This window comes from Schistocerca nitens, chromosome 5, assembly GCF_023898315.1.
Source record: "Schistocerca nitens isolate TAMUIC-IGC-003100 chromosome 5, iqSchNite1.1, whole genome shotgun sequence".
In the NCBI taxonomy this organism is placed as follows: domain Eukaryota; kingdom Metazoa; phylum Arthropoda; class Insecta; order Orthoptera; family Acrididae; genus Schistocerca; species Schistocerca nitens.
Window position 1 is genome coordinate 371,102,878 of NC_064618.1, and position 13,779 is coordinate 371,116,656.

The 13,779-nt window shown below is 44.4% G+C and overlaps 1 protein-coding gene across 4 annotated transcripts in view; it reads right to left on the bottom strand.

The window, feature by feature from the left end:
* LOC126259893 (uncharacterized) overlaps positions 1-13,779 on the bottom strand; it is a 526,255-nt gene that overhangs the window by 444,819 nt on the left and 67,657 nt on the right. For 2 of the 4 annotated variants that reach the window (XM_049956973.1, XM_049956970.1), the window contains exon 2: positions 11,877-11,916. The exons of the other annotated variants lie outside the window; for them this stretch is intronic. The gene's annotated coding sequence lies outside the window, so the exon portion shown is untranslated. The remainder of the gene's footprint in view (positions 1-11,876; positions 11,917-13,779) is intronic. 4 annotated transcript variants of the gene reach the window in all.

Below are 13,779 nucleotides of genomic sequence, written 5' to 3' on the forward strand. Positions count from 1 at the left end.
ACTCCGTCTTCCTCGGACTTGAAACAGAATATACGAAGCCTTAAGAAGATGTAACATCTACGTCGCTTCACAGTTTTCGATCACCCTCGTGTAAGAGTGCTGATAAGACTTTCGTGTAATCCCTAAGGGAACCTTACTGAAAGTTAAGAGGATTAAAACGAAAGAAGCTTATATAATAAAGCCTTTGAAAATGAATCGGAAGCCGATACAATTCCTTGAACTGAAATGACACCAATTTTGTGCATTATAGAAATCGAGAGATAAATTTTATAATTAATACACAGCGTCGACTCAACAAAAGACTGAGACGATGTACGACCTGCTATACAATGACAGGCAGAAGGTCTTCACTTGAGAAATAACTAAATAAAAATTACTACTTACAGCTTTGCTTTTCCTCCTATCCCAGTATCAACGAGGCCAAAAGCAATGGTTTGTGACTTTTGCCATGCGCGAAAAGATGCTCGCAACCACGGAAAATGAGACACGAAAAGTGCGTGGGCGGCGTGTAAACCACGAGAAAAATGCGCACGTCCGGTGTCGTCTAGTGGCTCGCCAGCACGGCAACTCAGCGTGTTCGGTCAGAGGGTTAGCTGCCCTCTCTAATAAAAATCTGAGTAAATGGATCAACGACGAACTGAACGGGTGTCTAGCGACGTCCGCCCCGAACAAAAACGAACAAAATGAGATTTAAAAAAATAAGTGGCTAGGATACCTGGTTTTCACCCAGGAGGCCCGGGTTCGATTCCCGGTACCGGAATGGAATTTTTCCGGAACAAATCACGACAAGTTTTGACTCTGCGAAATTCCGTTTCTGTAATGGAAACGAGAAGTAATGCCGTAACATCAGCTTTGCGTTACCAGTCATTCCCTACATTAAAACAAACTGGTATGATTCTTAGACCTTTTTCCACTATTTCCATCCGTCGTACCCGCTTCTCCTGAATCTCAAAGCTAATATTTTCTCTGTCAAGCATCAACAGTCCAATTTTTCAGACGTGTTGCCGTTCCTGTGACCGCGCAATCTCCTCAATCTAAAACGAAGAGGATACGAAATTAGTTTTGTTATACGTGAATTCTCTGATCTTTAATTTACGAGTGTTTGTCTTCAGGTTCTTCCATATTTAATATCTGATGGGGAAAATACGAAACTACGATTATGTTTGCTAAAAGCACGATTGAAATCTACAAATTTCTCCAGGCATTTTGTTTGCGCCTTATATCGTACACTGAGATAAACTGATATTCATTCAGCCAGTAGGTTACGACGCATGGCCATGAATAACATTTTTCACTTTCCTGATGTAATTTCAGCTATAACTGATTATTGTTGTGTACTACGCTGAAGGGCAAAAGAAACTGGTATAGGCATGCGTATTCAAATACAGAGATATGTAAATAGCCAGAATACGGCGCTGCGGTTATCAACGCCTATGTAAGACAACAAGTGTCTGGTGCAGTTGTTAGATCGGTTACTGCTGCTACAATGGCAGGTTATCAAGATTTAAGTGAGTTTGAACGTGGTGTTATGTTCGGTGCACGAGAGATGGGACACAGCATCTCCGAGGTAGCGATAAAGTGCGGATTTTCCCGTACGAAAATTTCACAAGTGTACCGTAAAACGGTAAAACATCAAATTTCCGACATCGCTGCGGCCGGAGAAAGATCTTGCAACAACAGAACTAACGATAACAGAAGAGAATCTTTCAACTTGACAGAAGTGCAACCCTTCTGCAAATTTCAATGCATGCGAACCATTCAACGAAACAACATCGATCTGGGCTTTCGGAGCCCAGTACCCACTCCTCGCCTGGGCCCGTCAACACCGACATTGGACTGTTGATGACTGCAAACATGTTGCCTGGTCGGACGAGTCTCGTTTCAAATTGTATCGAGCTGATGGAAGTGTACGGGTACGGAGACGACCTCATGAATCCATGGACCCTGATGAAGCTGGTAGAGACTCCGTAATGGTGGGGGGCGTATGCAGCTGGAGTGACATACATGTGAGAAAAGTAATCATTGCAAAAATGTTCTTGACGCAGGTCACTTTTTAATGACAATGAAATTTATTTTACCCAGACATTTTGTTATTCTTCTGACATAATTCACAGATTGCTTTACATCTGCATACAATCAATGTATACTTTTCATATTTTAAGTATCTCTTGGCAATCTCTTAAAAGCCGAATTTGGTCTGTATTAGGTGCCAATTTCTTAATTTTTGCAATATATTTGCAGCCCTGGCGGTATCATGGTTTCAAGTTCCGACAAAAAACTACTATTATTCAAATTTTCCAATCTCACTTCCGATTGAAACCATTTATGCATAACAGCGGAAATGTAACCGCCAGAAAGGCGCAGCAACCATAAATTAGCTGCTCCTGTCTGCTGCCACATCGACACTAATTTCAAGGAGGGTCAGCATGGTTAAACGTGAGTATACATCGCCCAGTGCGGTTAAAAAAGAACATAAGGAACATAAGACTTTTTTAAGAAATACTCTTTTGGAATTTGGGCCACCTATATGTGCAGACTGGGCGATAAAAGATTTTCGTTTCGGCACACGTGTTCAGCGTAGTACTTTACGATGTTTATCCTGTCTGGTGACGTTGACTGCGATGGGCACATATGGCACACGCTAATGTTCATTGTGTTATATGCCGACTACCCAAACAGTGATAAAGCTGCACGTCTGCAGGAAATTATTACGGAAAACTATAACTGGTGTACTTTATAGGTGCATTATATAGCCAGAGGTATGTAGCTGCCTCGACACGGTGACATATGTAATGATGTAAAATATATACATCAAAAAGTAGCAGTGTTGTGTAAAGTTTTAGAGTCGGGTTGTATTTAACGGTATAGCGCCCAGAAAATGGTTTATTTATTTATTATAGTCTTGCATAATTCAACAAAATAACAGTATAAAAGCTCATTGTTGAAATATTATTGTATTTAATGGTTATCATATTCATCAAATGAAGCTAGTAGTTTATCAGAAAGAACTTATTTACTATCAATTTCGATAGCACTGATCATAGTCATATCATGAAATGTCAAACCAGCGCACTCTATGTACATAATACTACGTCTTTAGTAATAAAATATAACCTGTGGGGTCCTACCATAGTCATAACCAATAAAAGACCATCGAGAATCGAATCGACTGAGATGCGGTGTTGCAGAACAATGCTGAAAGTCAGTAGAATCACAAGATAAGAAATGAGGGTCTCCTCCACAGAATCGATGAGGATGGGAATATGTGACAAACACTGACTCGAAGAAGGGACAGGATGGTAGGGCATGTGTTGAAAACTTAGGGGAAAACTTCCAGGATAGCAGAGAGCAGTAGATGGCAAACCGTGTAAGAGAAGACATAGCTCGGAATATATCCAAGACACTGGAGGTGCTGCTCTGACAAGGAGAGTTTGGCAGAGACGAGGAATTCGTGGAGGACCGCTTCAAACCAGTCAGAAGACTGAAGATGCTCCCGCCCCTTTCCTTCATCAAAAAAAGCAGCATCATAGCTATGACAGTCATATAACGACAGTAACAAATTGTGAACCAAACAAGTCGTACGTCGAAACTTCCTGGCAGATTAAAACTGTGAGCCGGACCAAGACTCGAACTCGGGACCTTTGCCTTTCGCGGGCAAGTGCTCTGTCATCTGGGCTACCCAAGCACGACTCACGACTCGTCCTCACAGCTTCAATTCTGCCAGTACCTCGTCTCCTACCTTCCAAATTTCACAGGAGCTCTTCTGCGAACCATGCAGAACTAGCACTCCTGGAAGAAAGGATATTGCAGAGACATGGCTTAGCCACAGCCTGGGGGATATTTCCAGAATGATATTTTCACTCTGCAGCTGAGTGTGGTGCAGGTATCACCTGAACATGATGACAAGGCATGCTGTCTAAATATCGTGTTTCATAAACGAGTACAACCGGCTTGACACGCGAGAGCAATACAGTTGCGTAATAGGCCTGCTCGTCCGGAATACTATTCTGACAGTACCTTAAGATACATTTTTCAATAACGCTTTTAATTATGTATCATGATTCGAAGTTCAAGTTCCTCGTCTTTGAATCAATGCGATAGCTAATTTCTATTGTTCGCGTAATTGTTGCACTCGCTACTTCACTATTACGGAAATTACTGTCCCCCCCACCCCCACCCTGAGCCGTGGCGCCATTGAGATAATAGACTGTTCTGTCTGGCGCTACTGGCTCAAGGGTAGTATCGACTATCACTCTTGCAGCCCCATTGCTAATATCTATGAGGAAGAGTTGGTATCTGTGGGTTGCGTTCTTAGGCCTTTGCTTGCCGATATACAGGCTGAAGCGAAATCCGCGCACTCGGGCTTCGCAGCGCGACTCCTCACATGCCAGCGATAAGAAAATGTCTCACAAAATTTCGCCTGGCGAGTACATCCGGCAGTACGTTAAAGAGTGGAAATCTGGCAACACTGTAACCACTTGTATGGTAACTACCTCTGACGGTACCTCTGACAGCACATTTCAGTTGTGCACTACAGATGGTGCAGTGGATAGAGTTTTGGGTTAGCATGCAGGATGTCGATGGTTCAATCCTGGCTCGAGGCATATGTTTCTTATTTGCTAAATGTAGTCCAGGTGGTATGGTACCTGGCATCTTCATCTTCAACAGCGATTGCAGTGTGTCTTCTGGAAAACATTTGCACTTACATACTACAATCGCAGAAATGGAAGATTGGTCAGCTTTGAAAGAAGCTCTTTCCACGTCGTGGGAGTGAATTTATGAGCACCACTTCATCCACTAGATGCGAAACCTGTTTTCTTTGTACCCTCCTCCAGTAGTCCCATAGATTAGTACCAACTATTATTGTTGCCTCGTTCAGGTACAGTACAATTCGTTAGGGCCTTACGTTACCAGTGGGACTAGCAATGTGCTTTGCGAATAATGTCCAACTAGGTTAATAATTGTATGTGTTATCACCATGATCGCATTAATTATGCCTTTCAACATTGAGCCTGGTAACCGCATGCTGTTTAATATGTATCTAAATGCATTATTATTATTATTATTATTATTATCATTCTATCGATGATATTGTGGAAACATCACGTCTATTACCATTTGGGAAACAGTGTAATTCGAAACTGAACATTTCACAGTTGTCGGTGTCGGGATGAATCATGCAGAACAATATCTGTCAGAGGGGTAATGCCGTTAAATGGAACATCGCGCAGGACCGACGGCGTGTTTATACTGTGTGCGCTGTCCACCAGACAGGGACTAGTTAAGAGCGAAGTAACGCACCCATGACATATTGCAACGTACATGCGTACACGTATCGAATTTTCTCGTTGTAAACCTCTAAACCAGTGTGGTAGACGTATAGCATACACAAACGGAGAATATGTGCATATGCTTCTGGTCCTTGGTGCATATCATAACCGGGCTGGTCTTGTCACTCGTGAATATGCTGCTAGATATCTTCGTGGACGTCATCCGTATAAAAATGTGTTTCGTCGCCTGGAGCTGCGCCTTCTGGTGTCAGGTTCTCTCCTTCCACCATCGTGTGACAGAGGTCATCCACGGACTCGTCATACTCCAGCTCCTGAGGAAGCTATTCTGGAGGTCATACATGAAGAACCTCAGCGAAGTACACGTAGCATAGCAAGGAAGCTGCGTGTCTCGCAATGCACGGTCGTTAACGTGTTGCACGAGTACGGGCTGCTCCCCTATCATTATGCTTTCACGCAACACCTGCATCATGCAGATCGCCATCATTCTGTGAATGGTTCCAACAACAATAACAGCAGGAAGCCAACGATGACTTTGTGAACATCGTAATGTGGTCGGATGAAGCAGCATTCATTCGTGAGGGTGTCTGCAAAATGCACAATGCCCACCATTGGTGTGAGGTTAACCTGCAGGTCACCCGCGGCCGTGGATATCAAGTTCGATTTGGTATCAACATCTGGGCCAGAATATTGGGCGATAGGTGTCTAGGCCCCTACATGTTGCCTGACTGGTTGACTGCACAAAGGTATCATGAATTCGTCTCATCATGCACTGGAAGATGTTACACTACATGTTCGGCAGACGATATGGTTCCAACATGATGGTGCAACTCCACACTCTGGAATTCATGTGCGACAGAACATTTCCAGGGAAATGGCTTAGACGTGGAGGTCCAGTTGCATATGACCACCACGCTCACGTGACCTAAATCCCCAGGGTTTCTTCCTGTGGGCACACCTGAACGAGCACGTGCTTACTCTACTCCGCCAACGAATGTGGAAGAATTGGTAGGGAGTGTTCATGCTGCTCTTGTTTTCGTGGACGCGGCTTTGCTGCAAAGGGTACAGAGCTATATGATCCGGCGGGTTGCGCAATGTTTGGACGTGCAGGGAGGTCGCTTTGAGCATCTGTTCTGAGGACAACGTATTCTGTTATCAACGTCATGCAGTCATTAATATGTACGTTATTATTATTATTGTCACTGGTTGCTAATGTGCAACATCTGAGCGCTCATATTACATGTAGTATAAGTGACAAGTAATGTTGTGTTACTGTATTGTGCTATCATCTTTAACATATCGAAACTGTTGTAGTTATTGTCATATGAGTGGTTATTTGTTTCAATTTTTTGTATTTATTATTTGTCTAACCACGTATTTGTTATGTTCAGTGGTAAAAAGTGTCATGAATTTAGGATACATGTGACCTAAGAAACGGTGTATGTTACAGCAGGAAATGTCAGAACGAAATAACAAATAAAAATGCGCCCCAACGCAGGATCGAACCCTCGACCTCCTGCATGCTAGCATAAAACTCTGTCCATTGGACCAACTGTACAGCACAACTAATGCATGGCGAGAGAGATACTTACCATACATGTGGTTACAGTGTTGCCAGATTGCCACTCTTTAACGTCCTTTTTCTGCCGGATGTACTCGCCGGACGTAATTTTTTGAGAGACTTTTTTTTCGTTGGAATTTCGCTTCACCCTGTATATACTAGGTTCGCTGGCCCGAGAGGAGGCGGCACAAAGTTTTGGGATTGGCGGTAGCGTCGCGACAAGTAGTAGTCTGGATGTCCGAGCGGCCGAAGCCACGAGCTACGTAAGGAGGGCCTGCGCAGAGCGAAGATACAAGAGTACTTCACAAGGGTCAGCGTCGACTACAAGCAGCAGGCCGACATCCCGTCGGTTGGTTGGCAACATTTGTGTCGGACGAGCGCTCGTGGCCTGGCTGTCCCCTTCTACCTGGCTTTCATCGGCACCACTCAGTAACCGCCGCGACGCACCGTGGATCCATGGAGCTGCTTGCTGATGAAGGGGAGTAACATTCTGTAAGCCTCGTGGTGATTCGTATCGTCTACCTGCCTTCCTAGTTTTTTCTGGTTTGAACCCGACCCTCAGAATCTTACTCTGTCAGCTCTTTGGTCGTAAATATAGGCACTAGTTGTCGTTCGAAAATTTGTTCCGATATTATATTGCCTTTCCTTTCTGGTTTATACCCGATCATCAATGTTCTAAGGAATCAGCTCCTGGTCGTAAATACAGTCGGAACAATTGTACTAAGGCACAGGTTGCCGTTAATCAGGAGTCTTGTGGTTAGATTTAGATGTTTACTGGTTCAATTGGCTCTGAGCACTATGGGACTTAACATCTTAGGTCATCAGTCCCCTAGAACTTAGAACTACTTAAACCTAACTAACCTAAGGACAACACACACATCCATGCCCGAGGCAGGATTCGAACCTGCGACCGTAGCAGCCCCGCGGTTCTGGACTGCAGCGCCAGAACCGCACGGCCACCGCGGCCGGCTACTGGTTCAATTCTTTGACTGTAATTACATTAGTTATAATCTGAACAACCTGCTGTACTAACCTGAACGTTGCTGTCTTTGAAAGACCGGGCCATTATTGTTTTTTTTTTTTTTTTTTTTTTAAGTGGATCTTGTGGTTCCGCCGAGTGAGTTCTCTTGTAATGAGTGTTCATAAGTAATGTTTTAAAACGTTCCTTCAGAACGGTCTTCATAACTGACAATCAGTTTAACTTTTAATATATTAACAGCCAACTGTCACAAGGGCTTTAGCCAGAATAAGATTATCGAAAGAGGCGGGTTGGGATCCAGTCACACCTTGGTTGCAGATTGAAATTAAGGGGTTGCTTGCTTTGAAGTAAGACTTATCATTCTCATAATTGTTTCCTAATCTGTTTAACCTTTAAGCACATGTGCGCATCTTAACGCCGAACGTTTCGACATACAGGTTTCAAATTAAAAGTTACGTCATCTGTTTGAGTAATTGAATCACTCTTGTCATCAATGGTGCTTATATAGTTTTCATGTGTTGCAGAAGGGCATTTAATAAGAAAAATTGTGCCCAGCGCGGTAGTAAACACCAATGTTTGACCCGATAACGGGCGGGTTGCAGGTCCGGTCGTCTTGTAATTATTGTCATGTTGGTTGTTGTTTTGATTTCCCTTGCAAAAGCTAATTCATTTCACAAATTACTCATTTTGTAAAAAAAATAATGTATGATTATATATTATCAGAAAAAAAATGTTCAAATGTGTGTGAAATCTAATGGGACTTAACTGCTAAGGTCATCAGTCCCTAAGCTTACACACTACTTAACCTAAATTATCCTAAGGACAAACACACACCCCCATGCCCAAGGGAGGACTCGAACCTCCGCCGCGACCAGCCGCACAGTCCATGACTGCAGCGTCTTAGACCGCTCGGCTATATCGTCAGATGAACAGGTTGTGTGAAAAGAAAGTTGTAATGGTGGGTCCTCCCTTCCACGTTTTCCTTAATTCCAGTGATTACCACGTTTCACACCTTATTCCGTTTGGAAGGATCCATCCTGCCAAAAATATTTGTTATGGAAATTTTTCTTATGTTTCCCAATAATCGCAAAATAAGTCAATCTCCGTCACTGGTATGAATAAACTCTTGCACAGGCCTGTAGAAACTGCGGAAAAGAGAGGTCTTGGAACATTATAGTTTGCAATATCGTACAATGGGTATGTCGACTTGATGATAAATTCGATGCTCTAGAGGTGTCGGAGTCGACAGCATACGATTCTCGGCGTGCGTGGCGCTCGTAACGAGTGCCATGTGCCCACACAGCGTTTCCGGGTAGGACCGTGAAGGACAAGAGCGCGGCAGCCTCTCACTGATTCTTCTGAATTGTTCGAAGCTATACGTCACGCGTCATTCAGTATCTGGGAAGCGGCACGGGTAAAAGTCTGTCTTGCTTTGGACTTGCTCATTGCACATTCCGCAATTAGCTGACGACGACTCGTGCTTCGTACTGGTTTTTAATTCGCATCTTATCTATCGCCTTTCGCAAGTCAACACATCGCTCACGCAACTGCCTGTGTCAGTCGCGAGCTCGTTGGCAGTCACAGCGCTCTGAACTTTCCTGTTTAATGTTCCGTGAGTGGTGAGGTTGCTAGAAGCCACGCCTCTGCCGTTTCCTTGTCATATCACCTTACCTCAAAGTACACTGGTCTGCGAAACTTATGGATGAAAGTAAATTTCGCATGATGTGTCACCGTCAAGTAAGATAACTCGAAGAAATTTGGACCACACTTAGAAATAACTGCTACGATATATTATAGGATGTAACTGAAAGAAATACGCAAAGAGAAGAACAGAAATGACACTTAGTCAGAGAGAATAATTACATTGAAGACACCGCGATTTATTAAGTTCTCCTGGGCAATAAAAAAGGCGGAACATGGTTCTTAATAGGGTGTGCGATCAACAGAGGGGAGACTGCATGCTATGCAACGTGCTCCCCTGTTGGCAAGGTTGGTAAGCAGTTCTGTGGAAGGCCGTTCCATTCCTCCACCAGTGTGGCTGTCAACCGCTGGATGGACGCTGGTTCGTGTAGACGTGCTGCAATACGTTCTCCCCACGGCTCCCACAAGTGCTCGATGGGATTTCAGTCGAGAAAAAGGGCAGACCAGTCCATTCTCCGAATATCCGCTCGGTCCAAGAGCAGCTCCACCTGCACAGTTACATTCGGTTGCCATTGTCATCCATAAAAATGAAGTCAAGGGCGCATGCACGCCTGAAAAGATGCACATGGTGAAGGAGTACAGTATCATAACAATGGTGAATGTAGCGTGTGACGATCTGGAGGTCAGAACGCCCATGCAATATTATGCCCCCCCCCCCCCCACACACACACACACAGTGTCACCCTGGAGCACCAAGAGGATCATGTTTTACAATGCTAGACCTATTCTCACATGACAAGAGAAGTGAAAGCACAATGCAAAATGCACCCAGGAACATCGTTCGTTATGGTGCGGGGAGTCATAATGCTAAATGGGCGTACTGACTTGCAAATCTCTGAACATGCTCTACTCACTGGTCAACGTCATCGTGACATATTCCTTCCCCATGTGTGTCATTTCAGGGGTCCATTCGGTTATGACTTCATTTTGATCAATGTGTGACCGCTCTCGACAGAGCAAACGGAGCACTCTTGGAACGAGAGGATATTCGACAAATGGACCGGCCTGCTCATTTCCCCAACTTAAATCCCTTGCGTTAGGGAATCTTACTGCAGCACATCACATGCACCAGCGACCATCTGGCAGCCTTATGACCAGCGTTGGAGCACGTTGCAGAGCATGTACAGCCGTCCCTGGTGACCACAGACTCTATTAAGAACCTTGTCCATCGTTTTTTAGGTCTCTCTCTGTCCATCTTTTTAGGGATGGTTGCTGGACTCGTCTGTTCGGTACAGGATGTCAAATTGAACACCTTTCAGATTCTGCCTCGGTTGTGATCAAAATCCCTGTTTTGATTACAATCGATGTAGAATTTTCCTACACGTCGGTCAGGGTCCTGAAGCTGGTTGCCAAATAAAATAAGGTTGGAAACTACGCTGCTGAAAAGGTGTTTAATTTGACATCCTGCGCCTTTTTTAGTGTCCAGCGGATTGCAATTAATCGCTGTGACTTCAATGTAATTTTTTGTTGTTGATAAAAGTGTCATTTCTGTTCGTCTCACTGAGTATTTCTTTCAATTACCTTCTGTATATATTGTAGCAGTTCTTCCCATGTATAGTGCAGGTTTCATTGAGCTGTGTTACTTGCCAGTGATATATCATGCGAAACTTAATTTCGTCCTTAAGTTTTGCACACCGGGGTATAATAAAAGCAAAAACGAAAACATAGCCACTTTGTAGTTTGTAAATTGTTAGTAAATAGTGTGACTTCAGTAGAAGATGCTATTCGTCCAGGTCAGGCACAACAAGTTGTGACTCCACAGAACATTACAGCGACTGAAGCCATGGTGAAGGAAAACGCCGAGTGACACTGAATGACATTGCAGCATGTTTTCAGATTAGTCGTGGAGCACACCACATTGTGCATGATGTGCTCCAGTTTCACAAAGTATCTGCAAGATGGGTGCCACAGCAGCTGACTCCTGAAATGAGAGAACGACGTGTTGATGCTTGTGAAGGACTTCTTCGGCGCTTTGAATGAGAAGGTGATGGCTTCCTTGAAAGAATCGTTACTGGGGACGAAACCTGGCTTCACTTCCACCAACCACTTCATTATCCACCATACTCACCAGACCTTGCCCCAAGTGATTTCCATATGTTTGGACCACTCAAAGACACAGTGGGGGGAAAGAAGTTCTGTTCCGATGAAGAGGTGCGCCATGCGGTGCATGAGTGGTTGCGCGGACTACCAAAAGAATGTTTTTCTAAAGGAATTTATGCACTTTGTAAGAGCTGGAGAACTTGCATTGAGCTTGGGGGAGATTATGTTGAAAAGTGATACAGCTTTGTACCACTTTTGCACAATAAATAATATTTTAAAAAATATTTAAGGTTTTCATTTGACTCACCCCCGTAGATTGGATATAAAATTGGCTTCGATGAACAGGGCTGAAAAGAAGAAGAAGAAAAGAAAAAATTGAGACTGAATTACATTTACGAGGGTGTGCTGAAAAGTAATGCCTCCGAATTCATTCTGTGAAAACTCTTAAAGCTTTTTTAAATAAACCAACGTTAGTAACATTCTACATCTTTTTTCTTCGTCTCTACATATTTATTTCTGAACGTAATCACCCTCGCGATGAACACATTTCTACCAACGAGATACCAGTTTGTTGATACCGTCACCTCTGCTTGTGCCACTTCACCACTGTCAAAGTAAAGTCTTCAGAGGTGTTCTTTACGTTTTGGTAACAGATGAAAATCGGATGGGGCAATTCGGTACTCTGTGGAGGATAGCGGATGACAGTGAGGCCAAGGCGTCTGATATCGTAGTGCTCGTGTGTCATCTGGCATTATCATGCGGAAGGAGAGGGTGCCAAATATGTTAACGAACTCTTCGAATCCAAAAATCGTTGTTTCTCACGCACACACGTACACTACTGGCAATTAAAATTGTTACACCAAGAAGAAATGCAGATGATAAACGGGCATTCATTGGACAAATATATTGTACTAGAACTGACATGTGATCACATTTTCACGCAGTTTGGGTGCATAGATCCTGAGAAATCAGTACCCAGAACAACCACCTCTGGCCGTAATAACGGCCTTGATACGCCTGGGCATTGAGTCAAACAGAGCTTGGATGGCGCGTACAGGTACAGCTGCCCATGCAGCTTCAACACGATACCACAGTTCATCAAGAGTAGTGACTGGCGTATTGTGACGAGCCAGTTGCTCGGCCACCATTGACCAGACATTTTCAATTGGTGAGAGATATGGAGAATGTGCTGGCCAGGGCAGCAGTCGAACATTTTCTGTATCCAGAAAGGCCCGTACAGGACCTGCAACATGCGGTCGTGCATTATCCTGCTGAAATGTAGGGTTTCGCAGGGATCTAATGAAGGGTAGAGCCACGGGTCGTAACACATCTGGAATGTGAGGTCCACTGTTCAAAGTGCCGTCAATGCGAACAAGAGGTGACGGAGACGTGTAACCAATGGCACCCCATACCATCACGCCGGGTGATACGCCAGTATGGCGATGACGAATACATGCTTCCAATGTGCGTTCACCGCGATGTCGTCAAACACGGATGCGACCATCATGCTGCTGTAAACAGAATCTGGATTCATCCGAAAAAATGACGTTTTGCCGTTCGTGCACCCAGGTTCGTCGTTGAGTACACCATCGCAGGCACTCCTGTCTGTGATGCAGCGTCAAGGGTAACCGCAGGCATTGTCTCCGAGCTGATAGTCCATGCTGCTGCAAACGTCATCGAACTGTTCGTGCAGATGGTGGTTGTCTTGCAAACGTCCCCACCTGTTGACTCAGGGATCGAGACGTGGTTGCACGTTACAGCCATCCGGATAAGATGCCTGTCATCTCGACTGCTAGTGATACGAGGCCGTTGGGATCCAGCACGGTGTTCCGTATTACCCTCCTGAACCCACCGATTCCATATTCTGCTAACAGTCATTGGATCTCGACCAACGCGAGAGTCAATGTCGCGATAGGCTACAATCCGACCTTTATCATAGTCTGAAACGTGATGGTACTCATTTCTCCTCCTTACACGAGGCATCACAACAACGTTTCACCACGCAACGCCGGTCAACTGCTGTTTGTGTATGAGAATTCGGTTGTAAACTTTCCTCATGTCAGCACGTTGTAGGTGTCGCCACCGGCGCCAACCTTGTGTGAATGCTACGAGAAGCTAATCATTTGCATAACACAGCATCTTCTTCCTGTTGGTTAAATTTCGCGTCTGTAGCACGTCATCTTCGTGGTGTAGCAATTTTAATGGCCAGT